Here is an 18,811-nt window from a genome sequence, read left to right on the forward strand (position 1 = left end):
CTTCCTTTATTCCAGCAGCAAAGCTTTTGTTTGGGCCACTTAGATTAATGAGAAACTAACAGCTTGCATTTGAATATGTTCTAGCAAGTTCACTTTTGTTCTTCTTTGAAAAACATCAGTGATCTTTGGAAAACGGCTTTTATTTTGTGTTTTAAAGCCATTCTCCATCAGGACCTGTGAAAAGAAGCCTCAAGCTCAAGTAAAGACCACCTCAAAGTCACAGCAGCCTTTTGGAACCTAACTCTTCACCATCTTGTCTAGTGGGCAGGGGAATCAGTTGTCAGCATTACACACCTACCACGGCTGCATACCAGAGTGCACCTAGGAAACGTTCCCACAGCAGCCAGAATATAATGATCCGAAGTTTCAAATTCTACATCTTTCCAAAAAAAAAAAGTCTGTGGTGCACGTGGGGTAGACTCTGAGAGCTTTACCAGCAGCAGAGGCGTTCCTGGAACAGCCCTTCTTTGATCTGCCTCCCTATCAAAGGCACGGTTCCTTTGAGGTAGGAGAAAAAACTGATACCTACAGGCCAGCCTGGAGGAGCCGCACCTGACTTCAGGCTCCCATGTGAAGCCGTCTGTTCTTTATTTTCACTCCGTATGAAGCTAATGGAATTTGCAGTTGATTAACCTCAACTCTGGAGAAGTGATCCAGTCTGGGATTGCAGCTGGCAGGGCTAGGGCTACTTGTACTTCTTAACTGAGTTGGACAGCAACAAGTGTTTTTCCTCAAAAAGTAGAGGCCCAGAGAAATGGGCATGAGAGGGAGAGTCCCACAGCTCCAAGGACAGCCAGCAGGCATGGAGGCAGACTGTATAGCGTCTGAGTTGCAAAAATAGGATGATGGTGTCTAGCTGACAAATTAAACCAGGAACCTGAGATCCTCTAAAAATAAAAAAATTCACAAATAAATACATGGAGGGTCTGCTCTGTGGAGAGTCAGCAGTGTGGTGGTTAAAGCATGGATGTTGGAGATAAGGACTCCCTGGCTTTGAAACCTGGCTCCCCTACCTATTGCTGTGTGACTCTGAACAAAATACTGAACTTCTCTGTGCTGCACTCTCCTCATCTGTCAATTGGGAGTAATTAGGGAATTTTAATGAGCACTAAATGAATTAATAATGGTAAAGTGCTTAAGAATAGTGCCCATTATAACTTTATAGGTATTTCCTTAAAATACATGGATTTGTTTTAGGAAAATATGCAAATATATATTTTCCATTAAAGTCATTACTCTTACTCATAACGCATAAAGAAAAATTAGAAAATTCTTCATCAGCTTCTAAAAGATGATAGTACAGGTATACTAATGTTATGTTTGGCTAAATTTTTTACAAAACTAACTCTCATGTTAAAATCGGTTGAATAAGCAAGTAAAAGACATTGAGTTGTTATTGTTCCACATCAGACAGCAAAGGTTGCTGCTGAATTTTCTGAGGGGAAGCTTCCACATATGGTATATTTAGTGCATGAAATGTGGCATTTGGATTCCTGTTTTTTTTTTTTTTAATTGTCATATAAACAAATAATTCCAAACATATTTCTTCCTCGTGGATTTGTTTCTATTTTGCAAATTGTTCCAGGCATCAATAAACAGGATTACACAAATGTGCATACAACTGCAAAACTCATTTAGTTTAGCAAGTGCTTCTCACATATTCATTTACTCAACAATGCTACTTTCAAGTCATGTCAACATTACTCCATTTCTGCCTCATGACTAATACAGTGTTACTTAAACCCATTTCACATCTTACATCCAAGGAATACCACCAACCTTTTTGGTTTGTACCACCTGGTTTCTAATTAAAATCAAATTGAGAAAGAAGCCTTCTGCAGAAATGTAGATTCTTCCATAGCACACTTACAGGGCCAGCGTCCTCAGCAAAGATTTAAAATATAAGACCATTAATGTGAAAGCTCATTATAGGAAAAAAGCAAAAAGTGAAAAGCACATTAGACCAATTAAGAGGCTGTGAGTGAGAGGCATATGGGTATCCAAGAGTGTGATGCTTTCATTGTCCGTTCTTTCTATCAAGGAGAGTGAAAAGAATTTTTCACTTGTAACATAATACTCTGCCAATTTCAAAAATAGGTCCATAATATATTGGATGATAGAACAGGGGAAAACACAAACTGAAGCCCCTCACCCTTAGCATGATAATAAGAGAATCTACTATTTTGTGTGTGGAGTCAGAGATTTCCAAATGCTCAACCGCTCTAACCACCGTAAACAGGGAAACAATACCCGTTATTCACTCAATTTTCTTGAGCTAAAAAAGGCAAATGATAACAACATATGCTCCAAATGTGACCCATGCAGTTTAGCTTAAAGGCAAAATAAGATAAAAGTCAGCATTGCACACAGAGTTTAAACAGAAACATACGTATCTATACACTTTCTTTCCCTCTCCATATGTTACCCTGTGGTGGGAATTATAATACTGTGCATCACACCTTTCACTCAAGGATCTCAAGCCCCTCTCAGAAATGAACACAAACCCGTACACCAGCTCTGAGAAGCAGGTGGTGAGTATTATTATTACCATTTTACAAATGGAGACAGTTAGTGTTCCCAACTTCTAGTTGATTGAACTCAAGGCACTGCCACTCTTTATTTGGGGAGAGGAGAGTGTTCATTCTCTCTCTCTCTCTCTCTCTCTCTCTCTCTCTCTCTGTCTCTCTCTCTCTCTCTCTCCCCCCTCCCTTTCTCTTTCTCTCTCTCCCTCTCTCTTTAATTTCAGTGACAACACAAATGAATGGTAGCACTTAAAGCTGGCCTTATTCAATGATAGTGTAAAAGAGTTTGCTTCCCTTGCATTTACTTTCCTTCACCCCGAGACTGCCAAATACAACTCTTGATTCTAAGAATGATCTCCAACTTTCTTCTATGTATCTCTTTTGGATAGAGCTTGCAACACTAACAAGTGAAAGTCACAATCCAGGAAAGTGAGTTCCTGAATTTGATGTTTTCATTACCAAGAGTAAAACGTGGGCAGCTTAGAACTGAAACTGACAAGTAGCACCCTCTGTGATGCAAACTCTTGTGCTGCAGCTGGGGAAGTTGACTTGGACAGCTTTCCAAAGCAGCCCAAACTCTAAATCCAACAAAGAGGGGTATGTTTCCTAGCAGCGTTACCCAGGACAGAGTTTCAGTTGAGGTTCTCAGCTACTACATTTTAACCCAAGCACAATTGCTTAGGAACTTAAGGTCCAAGTGGGCACACACAGAGGGTGGGTTTGAGAGCAGTCTTCCTAGGGAAAACCGACCTCTGAAGTCAGCAAGTTGGAACTTAGGAATTTTGAACTTCCTGCCAGTTTCATGTCCTCTGAAGTTGGGCTTCAATGTGCTATAAAACTGGTCTTGTGTAGGTGACATGCTTTCTGAATGTAACACAATTGATTATTGTGAAAAAGAGTTTGTAAAAATTATAAAAGTCAGTTTGCTTTTCAGGTTCATGTATCTAATTTAGAAGAGCTCACTTTGCTGATATCACGTTTAAAAAAATTTGTGTTTATGGGAAGGACTATTATACTCCTCATGAGATCCAGCACAGAGTGAAAAACATAGAGATGGGGGCTTGGGAAGTCTTTGATTTTTTATTTTTAGGAGGACCACATATAGCCATAGGAGGGAAAGAAAACACAAATCAGAGATCTTCCTCCCTTCCCCTGCTAAAACAAAACAATAAAATAAAACAATAAAACTACAAAGGAACAAAAGATGTAGTTGTCTAATAATAATAATAGCTAACATTTTGAGTGTTTATTATGCAGCAGGCACCGTGCTAGACATGTTGTAAGCTCACACCCTTTAAAAACTATGAGAAAACTGAGGCTAAGAGGGTTTAAGTAACTTTCTCATAGTTACACAGGAGGTGCTTTTGGACTCTAGGTCTGTTTGCTTTCAACGTTTATACTCTTAATCACTTCCTATATTGCCTTTTTACTCTTAATCACTTCCTATATTGCCTAAGGTCAATTCTTATATTGCCTAAGGTGTTTATGTGAGTTACTATGGCCTAACTGAAATAGGAAGCGAGTGAGGTGGCAAATAGCAGTTACATGTAAAATAATTTCTTTATGAAGACCTGCCTTTGCTCCTCTGGGTGGATCTCATCTGAATCAACTTTTACAAGCCTCCCAGAAGGCTAAGGGGCTGTATCATAATTGTTTCTGCCTTCTGAGTAACTAAGCCAGTGCTAGTTGCAAGTACAGGCTCAATAGAAGTTTATTTAATAAATCAATAAATAAAATGGCTCTTGGTTCTTTGAAAACACTTTGACCCATCAATGGATTATTGGTGACAACTTTTAAAACAGTGGCTAGTTTTTCCAGGCGTTGAGCCAGCCTCCTCTTTCCTCTAGTCTGTGTGTGTCCGTGGCATGTAAAAGGATGGAGCCACTGTGAAAGACAGCATGGTAGTTCCTCAAAAAGCTAAGCATAGAATTACCATATGATACAGTGATTGTACTTCTACTATATACCCCAAAGAATTGAAAGAAGATTTGGACAGATCTCTGCATGCACATGTTCATAGCGGCATTATGCACAATAGCCAAAAGGGCCAAACAGCCCAAATATCCATCAATGGATGAATGGACTAAAAAAGGCGGTGTGTATGTGTATGATGGAATATGATTCCTCCTTAATTAGATAGGAAATTCTGAAATATGCTACAACACAGATAAACTTTGAACATTATGCTAAGTGAAATAAGACGTGAAAGGACAAATATTGTATGATTCCACTTATATAAGATACCTAGAGTAGCCAAATTCATAGACACCGAAAGCACAATGGTGATTGTCACGGGGCGGTGCTGGGGGTGGGAAGGGGAATGCGGAGTTGTTGTTTAATGGGTACAGAGTTTTAGATAAAACAGTGTTGGCGATGGAGAGTGATAATTGTTGCAGAACAATTTAAATGCACTTAATGCCACTGAATTGCACACTCAGAAAAGGTTACAAAGGTAAATTGTATGTTATGCATATCTGACACAATGAAAACAAAAACCTATCCTCAAAGTCAGTGGGCAGCGGGCTGGATGTGTGACATTGATGGGAAGCTTGGGACAGGCCTAATCTCTCACAGTACTATAATGCAAGGGTCCCCAACCCCTGGGCCATGGATTGGTATCCATCAGGTCTGTGGGCTGTTAGGAACTGGGCCGCACAGCAGGAGGTGAACAGTGGGCAAATAAGCATTACCACCTTAGCTCCACCTCCTGTCAAATCAGCGGTGGCACTAGATTCTCATGCCAACACTGTTGTGAACCGTGTATGCAAGGGATCTAGGTTGCGAGCCCCTTATGAGACTCTAACTAATGCCTGATGATCTGAGGTGGAACAGTTTCATCCTGAAACTGCTGCCCCCACCTCCACCGTCTGTGGAAAAATTGTCTTCTGTGAAACTGGGTCCTGGTGCTGAAAAGGTTGGGGATTGTTGCTAATGGATTCCCTGTGCCCACCATCATAGGAAGAGTGTCTTTGGCGAGGGTGCTGATGGCCTCTTGGCAAGCTCTCAGGGATGGGGAAGTGGTTGGCAGATGCACAGCCCCAAGGGCTTGGTGTTTCCTGAGCCTGTTGGTAGGGTCCACCATCTGGCACACAGGGCTGAGAGTTCCCAATCTCTGCTTTGAGCACCTTTTGAATTTGAGTGGGTCTAGGGATACCGAGCATAAAATCTCTGGGCTAACTAGCTGGTTCCCATTTATCACTGCCTTTGGCTTTTAACATGATTTCTGTGCCACACAAAGCAATACCTTTCCAAGGTTGACTTACAGGACATCTCTGTTAGGCAAGGTCTCCCTAAGTACAATGAGGGCACTAATGATTTTTTGAAGATGCAGAATAGCTCCTTTCATGGGAAGTGGTATGATTGTTTAGGAATCTAGAAAACTTTTGTAAAGATGAAGAGCAAAGGCACAAAACTGAATTCTGATCACATCAGAAGTAAAGTGTCAGGACTTAAAGCTACATGGGTAATGATATTCATCTCTTCCTATTTGTGTTATTTTCAATATTTTACGTTTTTGCTTTCACATCTACTATTGCCACTAAGCCTTTGAAGGAGGCAAGGCAGAAATTTTTTCCAGTCTACACCTGAGGACACTGCTAAAAGTTCCTTCAGATCAGAGCCTGTGCCTTGTTTCCCATTGTATCTTCAGTACTTGGCCTTTCTACCCCAGCTCTGAACATAATATGTTTTCCAGAAGTTCCTGTTGAATGACTCTGAATACACAAAAAACTTTCAGTTGGTTGGTTAAGGTAGTTTAGTAATGAGAGCAAGGGCTGAAATTTCTTCTGCTTTCTTTTTCTATAACAACATCTTGATATAAACACAGTTTTTCCTGCCAAACTCCTTCTGGAGACTCTGTCCACCCATAAGGTTAAATACATCTTAGCTAACTGGCCACTAGCTTGGTGGGCTAAATGCCCTAGTGGTTTCCCATAAGGAAAAGCTGTGCATCTTGATTGAAAGCTGGCAAGGTAATGGTGTTCCTCTAAGACCCCTCCATGCCACCCTGCACCTCACTGCCCTTCCTCTTGTGCTGAGCTCTCTGGTTGGCCAGCTTCTGTCACCCATTGCTGTCTGAGTCAGGTGATTCCCTGCCTGCCTCTAGACTAGCTGCTGCTAGTCAGACTTCCTTTATCTCCTGGTTTTCTATCGCTGTCATATCAGGCAACCCCACTCCTGTTGCATCCTTCCAGGCCTCCCTGCCGGGTGCTGGGCCTTTGGTAGCAAGGCACTCCTCCTCCCTCCCCTGCCCCCATTTGCAGTGAGCTGCTTCTCTCCTTCCCTTCTCTCTATCACAGTCTGCTCTGTTTCCTATTAGGGGAGAGTGCATTTTAAATGCCTCAGCAGCGTCTGTCTCCACAGTTCCTCTGCTCTCATCATCCCCCTCCCAGCCCCTTTCCCAAGTCAGACACTAGAGCGGGTAGCATCAATTTACAGTTTCTGGCCAGATACCAGATGTTCTGGATGGAAGCAAATTGTCATAGAAATGTTTGTAATTTCAGATAAAGATCAATGCTGAAACTGGTAAGGATGGAAAAAAACAAAGGGGAGTACAGTTTTTATTGTTGTTATCACAATGAATAATAGTTCCAAGCAGGTCTTCATCCTGTCCTAATGTCTACAGTAACGTAGCTGAGAAAGAATTTTTGTTAGATAGTAGAGAAAAGTGATAGGAAGTGTCTCCAGGAGAAAACTTTGTTTTAATGAAAAGTTGTCATCAACTCTTAGGGATGGTACATGGAAGGTAATGCTGAAACAATCCAGTCTAAACACTTAATTTTGGAGATGAGGAGACTGAAATTGAGGCTCATCAAAAATGAAGTAACTAGCCCAAAGTTACACAAGATTGAGAAATGTCACTTATTATAAAATTGTTCTTAGAGAATCACAAAGTGTAACAGCATGCTAAAGACACTGAAATTCAGCAGTCAATAAATAAGTTTAACTCTAGCAGGTTTAGCACATTCCTAACCTATTTAACCATGGAAACGTTATTTTCTCCAGGTGATTAGGAATTAGGGTTCTGTAGAATATATTTTGGAAAATAATATTTTGGAGTATATTTTGGCTTAACATAACAAAGACCAGCACTGTCTCTAGTCATAGAGGTTTTTAAATGGTATATTTGCATCCAAACAAAGATGCTTCATAAATAACTGGAATTATTCTGGAAATGATTTCGGGGGGCTTGTGGAAAATACCGTGCCATTTCTCTGTGTTCTTTGGAGATGGTTGCTGGAGATAACAAAACTCTCGCATTGGTTTGGGGATATGTGACTAATGTTGATGTTATCTCCAAAGGGAGAAACAACTCTTCCGGTGGCACATCCAATAAGTGCTGTCTTACAAAGTCACAGGCGGAAGCCCAGGAGGAAACATTCAAGTGAAGATTTGGTGAAATAAAAGTCAACAGAGTTACTATGCTCCAGGTTTGAAAAATGATAGCTGCTTACCTGTGCACTTTTACCAGGGACTGAGGACAAGAACAAATATTCTGTGATATTTCAAGTTTTTAGAGGTGAGAGAGTAGAATCAATAGTGAAAGCAGAAGTGGATGATATTTGTCTTTAGACCTTTATGCCTCTGATTTCCAGTTGCTTCTGCTGCTTTCTTTTGGCCTACTCTCTCCTTCCTTGGTGTGTGCAGGGTGGGTGAACCAACCCAAACATTCACATTTGCTGAGGCTATCCTGACACTCCACTGGTATCTAAGAACTGATTCACTCAAAAGGGAAAGGACAAGCTGTGCCCACAGGTGGCATTTTAGCCATGTGACAGCTTGTTATAGAAAGAATTGAGACTCTGCACCTTGAACTAGAGTGCAGTTAGTTACCTATCTAGAGAATAGGTAACTACCTACCCCACCTATGTGGGATCATTGAAAAAATAATGTGATCAAGGCAAAATGGTGGACTAAAGGGAAAGAGCTAGACAAGCAATAGGTCAAATAGAGTAATTGCCCTCATTTTCAAGAGCAGAGGTTTGGGGCAACTTCAGTTCCTCAGAACCCTGATCCACAAGAGAAGTATGGCACCATTCTTATGTTCTTGCAGATGATGGCAAAAAGAAAGAACGGACAACATTCAAAAAAGAAAGTGATGTGGCAGTAACCAGATCAGTAGCCCTCACTAATACCAAAGCCACAGGCACTCACACACTCACACATGAAGGAAGGATCACTCAGTCCACCACTGTAGTACAACACACAGAAGGTATAGCACAATGAGGGTAGAGAGGAGTTTGATCAACAATTTGAGTAGATGAGAGATTACAAATCTCATAATGAGCTTGTATAGATATTGTTGTAAGCTTAAATTCATATCGGTGAATTTCATTTTAATTTGGCTGATGGCAGACCTCATTTAATCCACACAACCTGTAGTAGTAAAAGAATTCATTCAAAAGCAAAATTAACAAACACCTTGATTATTCTGAACTATTTTTTTTGGTTTTCTATTTACTTTTTTAGAGACAGGTTCTCACTCTGTCACTCAAGCTAGAATGTGGTGGCACAGTCATAGCTCACTGTAGCCTTAAACTCCTGGACTTTCCACCTCAGCCTCCCAAGTAGCCAAGACTACAGGTGCATGCCACCATGCTCAGCTACTTTTTTGTTTTAGTTTGGAGAAATGAGGTCTTGCTATGTTGCCCAGGCTCGTCTTGAACTCCTGTGCTCAAGTGATCCTCCTGCTTCAACCTCTCAAAGTGCTGAGATTACAGGTGTGAGCCCCGGTCCCTGGCCTCTGAATGAAATTAAGTAGAAATGTGTATATTTCCCCTGCTTTCTAATTACTGTAATAGGAAAATAGGCAACCATAAGTATAGAAAAAGAAATCAGATTTTCTCAAAATGTTACTTGGTGTATCAAAATTTACTGGGAAGACATTTCAAAGCATATCTGCGTGCCACCCCACCCCATCTTGGATGGCATATCAGAGTCTGTGGGCTATGGGCATGTGTGGAGGGGAACCCCCAACTCCTAGGTGTGCTTACAATGCCCTGTTCTAGAACCACTTTTAGGGGATTTGTCTCTAGCTTAGTTTCAAAGAAAGACCATAGGATTTGGGACCATCTTGGAGTAGTTTTATGATATGGGGATATTTATTAACTCTTTGAATCTCAGTTCTTTTGTCTGGAATGGAGATAACAATACTTAACACTTGAAAGGGTGCAGATCAATGTGTTTGAAAACATCAAGCAAGTGCCTCACACAGAGTATAGTGTTCAATAACTGTGAATTTTCTCCTATTTCTAAATTGAACATTATATATAGTCACACATTGATGCTCAGAAAAATGACTCTGAACTCTGCAAATCTTTATGCATTAAGTAAAGATTCAAACTTAATTCCTCGTTGAGGCAGAAGAGTATGCTGTTGTTTCTGGGTTAACTTTCAGTTAACTAGAAAATAAAATCAAGTAGCGTAGCTCTTCCCTATAAATGCTAATTGGCTGAGATATTTTTGTAGCTATTCACAAGAGCTCAGAGGATAAATCTAAAGCAACAATTTGGCTCAGGAAAGGCAAAAGGTCTATAGATAATATTAAAGTTATTCAGAATTAACCCTTTCCAAGCACAGAGTGTGCCCTTCTTTTCAGAATTTTAAGAGTTGTCTCTTACATTTATATATAATTTTGAACTTAAAATATTTATTTTCTGTTATGTAAATTCCAGTAAGCTCCAGCAAAGCAACAAACAGGCAAACCTAATACTTCAGGATTTTGACATGAATGTCATTGGAAGTGTAAGTCAATTTGAGGGAAAATTGTTACATTTGAAACATTTAGGATACAGTATGTTATATCCCCACACTGGGGATATGTTTAATAAACTCTTCTTAGTAATGACTTAGAGTTTATTCATTTAAGTTGCACATATTTCTTCTTGGGGTTACTTCTAGGTATTTTACAGTTTTGTTTTTGGTACTACTGGGAATGGAGTCATTTTCCCACTTGTCTTTTAACTGCCATTGTTTTCTATAATTAACTTGTGGCTATCATTTTAGTATTCTATCTTATTAATTTCAACTGGTGCTTTTGGATTTTCTAAGTATTTAATCAGATCATCTGAAAATAATAATTCTTTAGTCTTCCTTCAATAATTATACTTTGTATTTCTCTTTCATATCATTGGAGGTGGTCAGAATTTCTTCAACATTAAATAATAATGGTGACTGTGGCCGGATGTGGTGGCTCATGCCTGTAATCCCAGTGCTTTGGGAGGCCAAGGTGGGCAGATCACTTGAGGTCAAGAGTTCGAACCAGCCTGGCTAATATGGTGAAACCCCATCTCTACTAAAAATACAAAAATTATCTGGGCATGGTGGCATATGGCTGTAGTCCCAGCTACTTGGGAGACTGAGGCAGGAGAATCACTTGAACCTGGGAGGCGGAGGTTGCAGTGAACCCAGATTGCGCCTCTGCAGTCCAGCCTGGGCAACAGAGTGAGACTCCATCTCAAAAAAAAAAAGAAAAGAAAAGAAAAGTAAAAGAAAAGAAAAAAAATATAGTAATGGTGATTGTGGACATCCTTACATTGTTACTGTTTTTAATAGCAATAATTCTTGTTTTGCCATTAAATATTTGTTACTTCCTAGCTTTATTGCATGTGACTATACAAGAAAGCCTGTGCAATTTTCACTTTTGGAATATGTTGGGGTGTGTGTGTATGTGTGTGTGTGCATGTCCACACATCTGCATAACACAGTAAATTTTTGGTCAAGGTTTTAAAAATACATTTAAAGATGCCATATTCTATGTTTACAGAGGTCAATGTTGTCTAGGAGCCTTAATAGTATTAATTATACTTACTCAAATTGTCCATGTCATTATTTCTTGCCTAATTAAAACTATCAAAATTAAATAAATCTGTGTTAAAATTACATGCAAACCACTTGTGGTCTTGTCAGTTTCTCTCTGCTTTTCTAATAGTTTTGTATTTATATCATTTGATATTAGATTAGTTCATGCATGAAGAGACTAATTACTACTGTAACTTCATTATCCCATTTATCAGCATAAATAATATAAATAATAGATGGTATACATATAATCTATTTGTTCTTATTTAATTGCTTTTGCTTTGAAGCATGCCTTGAGAGAGCAATAAAGTCTGTTTGCAGCGCGAGGCCCTAGCCGAAGCACTCACGAGGGCTCACTCATGCTCGTTTCTGCGTTGAGCGTCTCTTCATGGGAGATTGTGGTTATCAATACCTCTGCATTCTTTTATTTATTTATTTATTTATTTATTTTATTTATTTTTTATTTTTATTTTTATTTTGAGACGGAGTCTTCGCTCTGTCGCCCGGGCTGGAGTGCAGTGGCCGGTTCTCAGCTACTGCAAACCTCCGCCTCCCGGGTTTATGCCATTCTCCTGCCTCAGCCTCCGAGTAGCTGGGACTACAAGGCGCCCGCCACCTCGCCCGGCTAGTTTTTTTTTGTATTTTTTAGTAAGAGACGGGGTTTCACCGTGTTAGCCAGGATGGTCTCATCTCCTGACCTCGTGATCCGCCCGTCTCGACCTCCCAAAGTGCTGGGATTACAGGCCTTGAGCCACCGCGCCCGGCCCATTCTTTTATTTTAATGTGAACACTTTTGTTTTAGATATGCCTCTTGAATGCAGCAGATACTTGGATTTAATTTTTTACTCCAGTTTGAGAACTTTTGTTTCCTAATAAAGGGGATTTAAACCATCTGTATTTACTGTCAAATGGGTTTCTTTGTTAACTTCTGTTGTTTTGTTCTACATTAATTGTTTTCTTTCTTTCTTTCTTTTTTTTTTTTTTTTTTTTTTTTTTTTTTTTTTTTTTTTTTTTTTTTTTTTTTTTTTTTTTTTTTTTTTTTTTTTTTTTTTTTTTGTGCTGTTTTACTTTCGGAGTTTGTATATATGGAATGTCCTGAGTGTTTTTAACTTCCTTAGTAATTGGGAAGGTGTATATCCTCTTTTCAACTTCACTTTAGTTTTCCAGAAGTCAGTTTTTGATCTTAATTTTTCTAATTATCAGAGTCAACAATTAAATATAATTTTAGAATCTCTTCTATGTAAGATAAGACAGTTAGTGAAATTTTACTCCTCTTCCTACTCCATTTTGTAAGTATTTTTTTTTTCTCTTTCCGGAAAGCAGGCTGAGTTCAGGTGTGGATTGCTCATGTATTTTGGCCTGGAATGAAGTAAACTTGGCTAAGTCTATTAACGTTTTGCATGTGCATCATTTTTTACCCTCTTCTAGTTCAGAAAGCTATTTTTCCTTCTGTTATGTCTTTGATTGTTGCTTCCTATTCAATTGTTCTGGTTTTCTTTGGAAACACCCTTGTAATTCTTGAGTTGGATCTTCACTTTCTGTGATAGGTGTCATTCTCTTTCATGTGTGTTTTATGCTTTGAGTAATTTGTCTCTGTCTGGGAAAATTAATGGAAGTATGACTTTCAAATTACTGATCAATTTTCACAGGGTTAATTCTGCTCCATATCAGTCTTAATACTGCAATGCATTATTAGTTTTCTTGCATTGCTAGTTTGTCACTCTCATTTAAAATTCTATCCTCTAGTTTTTATTTCTTATTTTCTTCTAACGGCTTTTGACTCTTGTTTTAAAGAACAGAAATTTTAAATCTGTTTCTTACAGTTTTTATACTTTATGATTTTCAGATATTTTCGTTCTGAGTCACCCTTTGCTTTTCTTCAGCAGCATGTAACACTTTTCATTTTGCAGTGGAAAATGCAAAATTTTATCCGTTTTCAGATGTGGAAAGAAGTATCTGGATCTAGTATTTACTTACATTTGGGTATGTAGATTGTTCCTGGTAATCCATCCACTTTCCAGTTGGGGTCTGGTAAATCCTCTTCCCAGGTCTATCGCTGTACATAAGATTGATCTTCTGGTCTGATTTCCAGTGTAGTAGGAACTTTCTGCTATTCTGCTGGTCTGTGATAAGAATTTTTTGTAACCCAATGCTTGACTCCGTAACAGAGCAGATGGAATATATACAGTTATAATTCCCAGCATGCATGTATACTAGGACTTTCTCCATTTTTTGCCTGTCTTTTGGGTTTTACCAGTGGCACCACACTTCAGATGATGCAGCATGTCACTGCTGGCTTCCCTGCCACCCCTATTTAACTGTTTTGTGGTAGTTACGTTATCTGAATGAGTGTAGAAATGTTAGTGGCAAAACAGGAATGGCTATCTCTATGTGTTTTAGAGTCTGTGTTTTTGAATTAGAAGACAGACAGTGTAGATATGACCAAAAATCTTCTATCTATTTCTGTGAGCACATGCGCCTTTTATTTTATTTTTACAACATAGCAGTCATGGGCCACTGATTGTATGTTGCTATTCAGTATCATAGACATGTAGTTAGTGACAATTCCTACCAGAATTGTCAGTGAGTCAATTTTTGGTAGCAGCTGTCAGTATTTTAAAGATGTCCTGTCTTCTTTCATGCCTTAAGTATTACAAGGTTGGAAAGGTTCCATGAGGGCTTCCTAGCTAGAAACCCTTTCAAACCAGAGGTCTCCAATTCTTTTAATTGACTCAGTATTGAGAGGGGCTAAAGGGGCTTAATTATTACACTTTCCAGGTCGTTAGTTCTGCAACCTTAAGTCCTGGATCCCCATGACAACTTTGTGGTTATTATTCTCCATGTGCAAAAATATTAATGATATGATTAATAACTAATGTACATTTTAAACAGCAAACATTAATATAACAACGTATTAAATTAGTTAGTATATCCAGGTGGTTCAGGCTATAAATTTTAGGCTATGAGTTTTGGACCAACGTTCAAGTCCTATACCAGTCACTTACTAGCTTTTTGAATCAACCGTAGGTAGGGTTACTCAACATCTTGGCTGTTAATCTATAAAATGTGAATACTTCATAGGGCTACTGTGGGGGAAAAATGATGTAAGACAAGTGGAATAGTCAGTAGAGGGCCTAGCCCATGGATGTGTCCAATATATGCAATCTATTACTATTATTTTTAGTATTATTATTGAAAACATTCTTAAAGTTTCCTAACATAGTTTTCTTGAATAATGAAATAAAATAAACTCGAGATTAATACATGCATTATGGTTCTATCTCCCAAGGGAGCAAAAGGTCATGGATATTCCAAGAAAACTGTTGACTAAAGGTTGTTGAGCTGAACCTGTGACAATTCCAAGTAGCAAAAGCATGCCTGTAGTTCAGCAAGAATTTAAGTGACACAGGAAGTTTTCTATAGGCCTCTCTCACTGAGTAATCATCTTGGGAAGTAGAATTGTACCTTGAGAAGGGAATACATCTCCTTGGATGAAGTTTTTATCATGAAATGCAGAATTTTTACAGTGTGGGATAAGTCTATTGTTAGTTGGATGTTTTTTCATAAATTTTCTGTTACAGAGAAGATGTCTTAGACACGTGGCACTTGTGTTAGGCAAACCCAGCCTTGATGGGGCCAATTAGTCTAACATAGTGGGAAAGCAATTTCTTTACTTCAAAATCCAAATACACCATCTTGAGTAAAAAGTTTGTTAGATATTCTTTAACCACCTTGCTAACTTTCTAGGCCCCAGAGTATTAATCTCTTAAAACATTATGGTTACCAAAATAATAATGATGATAATGATGAAAATAATTACAATCTTAATAGCTGATCTTTATTAAGAGTATGACATGTGTTAGGCAATATTCGCAGTGATTTATACAGATAATTTAATCCTCACAACAACCCATGAGGCAGGTACTAGCATTTGTCCAACTTACAGATGAGTAGATTAAGCAATTTGCCTGAGGTCACATTTTGTGGAGAAGGGATTCAAAATATGCATTCTCATTCCAGAGTGTGTGCTCTTAAACTAAACTCTATTAATTTCTCATTCTTCTTCCCCTTACAAACTCATGCACATCCCTTCAATGATGAATACTTGAAGTCGTTGTTGACTAGGTGTGTTGAACTACTTCTCCTTCCCCCCATATGGTCTATCATGAAGAGAAGATAAAGAAAAGGCCATGAGGATTTTGGTTGAATGTGTCTATTGGAGCCTGTGTTTTTGGGCTTAGTAATAGTAGCCTCTTCTATTTGGATCCCACTTTTTTAATTTTCAGAAAGGCCTTTTCTCCCTGCTGATTCATTTGATCTTTGAAACAGCCTCGGGCCGGGTGCGGTGGCTCAAGCCTGTAATCCCAGCACTTTGGGAGGCCGAGGCGGGCGGATCACGAGGTCAGGAGATCGAGACCATCCTGGCTAACATGGTGAAACCCCGTCTCTACTAAAAAAATACAAAAAACTAGCCGGGCGAGGTGGCGGGCGCCTGTAGTCCCAGCTACTCAGGAGGCTGAGGCAGGAGAATGGCGTGAACCCGGGAGGCGGAGCTTGCAGTGAGCTGAGATCCGGCCACTGCACTCCAGCCTGGGGGACTGAGTGAGACTCCGTCTCAAAAAAAAAAAAAAAGAAACAGCCTCATGAACCATAGGAAAAATGACACTATTATTTTAAAGATGACAAAATTGACAACCAGAAAGGTTAAGGGGCTTTTTAAACGCCCTACAGATTACTGGAGGAAGATTTGGGACCATTTATAATATTGAAAGAAATAATAAAGCATTTATTAAATGTTTACCGTGTGTCAAGTACCATGCTAATCACATCAGTGGCATTAACTCATATAACGCTCCACAGTCATAGACGTGAAATGACATGGCCAAAGTCCACTCCTAGCACATGACAGAGCCAGGTCCCAAACCCAGGGTGGGGCTCTCAGCTCTTAATTTTAGTCTCTAATTTCTATCTTACTAGAGAGAAATGGATTTTCTTTAAAGACATAAAAGGGACTTTATCCACATTAAAACACCTTTCTGTTTGTGGCAAATATTAATTATGACAACGATGGTTAATAATATCTCAGTGTTCACTTACGGCAGCCACTCTACTATCCATGTGCTCATTGAATCAATAAACATTTACTTACCACCCAGGTTCTGTCCTGGATGCAAGAAAACATGTATGAGCAAGACATTGTCTTTCGTGGAGCTTATATTATTTTGGGAGAAACATAAAGTAATCCAATAGTAGCATATATTTATAAGCACAGCGACTCTATTTGTTTATATAAAAGAACATCTGGAGTGTTCTGAGGGTTTATCAGTAGTGTCCTTTGATAAAGTCTGGGGATAGGGAAGTTTTCATGAAAAGGCCACATTCATATTGGGAATGGTGTAGAAGTGTTAACTACAAAGAGGAATGTTTCTAGGGAAAGCAGATTAATATGGGTAAGATTTGAGATTTTGGGGTTTTGAGGAACTCACAGAAGATTAACTGGCTAGAGTATGTTTAGGGAGAAGAAGAATGCCTCAAGACAGGCTTGGAAAGGCAAAACTATGGAGGTGTCATTAAGGATTTTGCTATTTATCTAGGAGCAAGAGTAATCCATTGAAATGATGATTACGTGTGTCTGAAAAGATCTTTTAGCCTTAAGTGTAAAGAATAAATTGTGGAGGGCAAGGATACAATGAGACCAGTTAGGAAGCTACTATGGTAATGTGGGCTAGACAGAGAGTAGCTCGAATGGGGGGAGAGTGGAGGAGATGGGGAGAGTGGATGGATTTAGGAATTACTTAAGAGGTAAATTTATCAGGATTTATTTGGGATTAGATGTGGAGTGAGCAAGAGGAGGGTGTGAGAATTCTTCCCAGATTTCTGGACTATGCAATATGCGTTGTTTCATCTAATCCTCCTAATGCACTATGATTATTTTATTTCCAATTTGAAGACACAAACAGATTCAGAATGTCACTGTCCATCCCATGGTTATATATAGCGCACCCACGGCAGAGCCAGGATTTGACCAGTGTGCTTAATCGGAAATCGGTGCTTCTGACAGCTGCTACACTGGGAAGTGGGAAATAGGAAGAACTACCTGACCCACTATAGAAAGAGGAGTCTTGGCCGGGCACGGTGGCTCATGCCTGTAGTGTCAGCACTGTGGGGGTCCTGAGGAGGGGGATTGCTGGAGCCCCGGAGTTCAAGACCAGCCTGGGCAACATGGGAAACTACATGTCTACAAAACATACAAAAAATTAACTGGGGGGTGGTGGTACGTATCTGTAGTCCCAGCTACTCAGAGAGGCTGAGGTGGGAGGATCTCCTGAGTCCAGGAAGTAGAGGTTGCAGTGAGCTGAGATTGCGCCACTGCATTCCCGCCCCACACTGGGGACAGAGTGAGACCCTGTCTCAAAAAAAATAAAAAATAAAAAAAAGAAGGGAGTCTTAAAAACAACAGTTGAGCAGTTGAGTATGGACTTGAATGAAAAAAATGGGCACCACTCTACTTTGAATATATGTACATCCTCAAAGCCCAAAGTCTTATGACCTCTGCTACTGCAATTTTTATGAGATCAAAGAGAAGAGGACTAATATCTTTAGTGAGTATGATTTTGTTAAATGTTATTTTATAAGTAAAAAAATACATGTTTATTGAAGAAAAATTACAAGATACAGAAAAGTCAAAAGAAAAAAAATGAAAATCTCCTGTTAACCTATAACTGAAGAGAAGGAGAACATGCTTGCTTGGTTTTAATTAAACACTATGATTCTCTACCATGGGTATTTAGCAGAAAGCTCACTAGAGGCCTCCATTCTAGACCCAAACTTTGTCAATACTTTGACTTTGGAAGAATTTTAGCCTTTAGGGCTCCAGTCTTCTCCATTTCAAAATGACATGAAATGTTGCCCACATTTAATTATCACAGTCTTTTTTTGAGCCTTAGAGCATGGCAGTGCTGGACCTATTAGCATCATCACAGCATAGGAGAACACAGCTTTCGGGTTTCTCAGACTATTTACTGGCTTCTTCAGCCCTATGACTCAGTTTCCTCATTGGTGGAGTGGAAACAATGATATTGATCTCAAAGGGATGTTTTGAAGAATTGCTCCCATGTGTGCAGAGCACTTGCTGGGCTCAGTGCCTACACAGAGCAAGCAGTCAACACACAGACATCACACATCTCCATTAACACACAGCAGGCAGCAGTCTGCTGGATAATATACCTCTTGTAGTCTTGAGGCTCCTACTGTGGGGGAAGTAGAGTCCTGGAAGACCCACTAGCCCTTCTTGCCCTCACTTTCCCAACTTCACCTCCTGCTGAACTATACTTTTTTTTTTTTTTTTTTGGTCGGGGGGCTGGTGGGTAAGGAGGTGATACTTGCGAAAGGCTAGGCACTGTAGATATGAAGTATAGGACCCTAGACTTTATTCTTAAGCAACAAGCAATGTAGTGGGGTTGGATAGTAAACAGAAAAACTGCAACACA

The sequence above is a fragment of the Rhinopithecus bieti genome, unplaced genomic scaffold (genome assembly GCF_001698545.2).
Source record: "Rhinopithecus bieti isolate Rb0 unplaced genomic scaffold, ASM169854v2 scaffold_6380, whole genome shotgun sequence".
NCBI classification, from domain to species: Eukaryota; Metazoa; Chordata; class Mammalia; order Primates; family Cercopithecidae; genus Rhinopithecus; species Rhinopithecus bieti.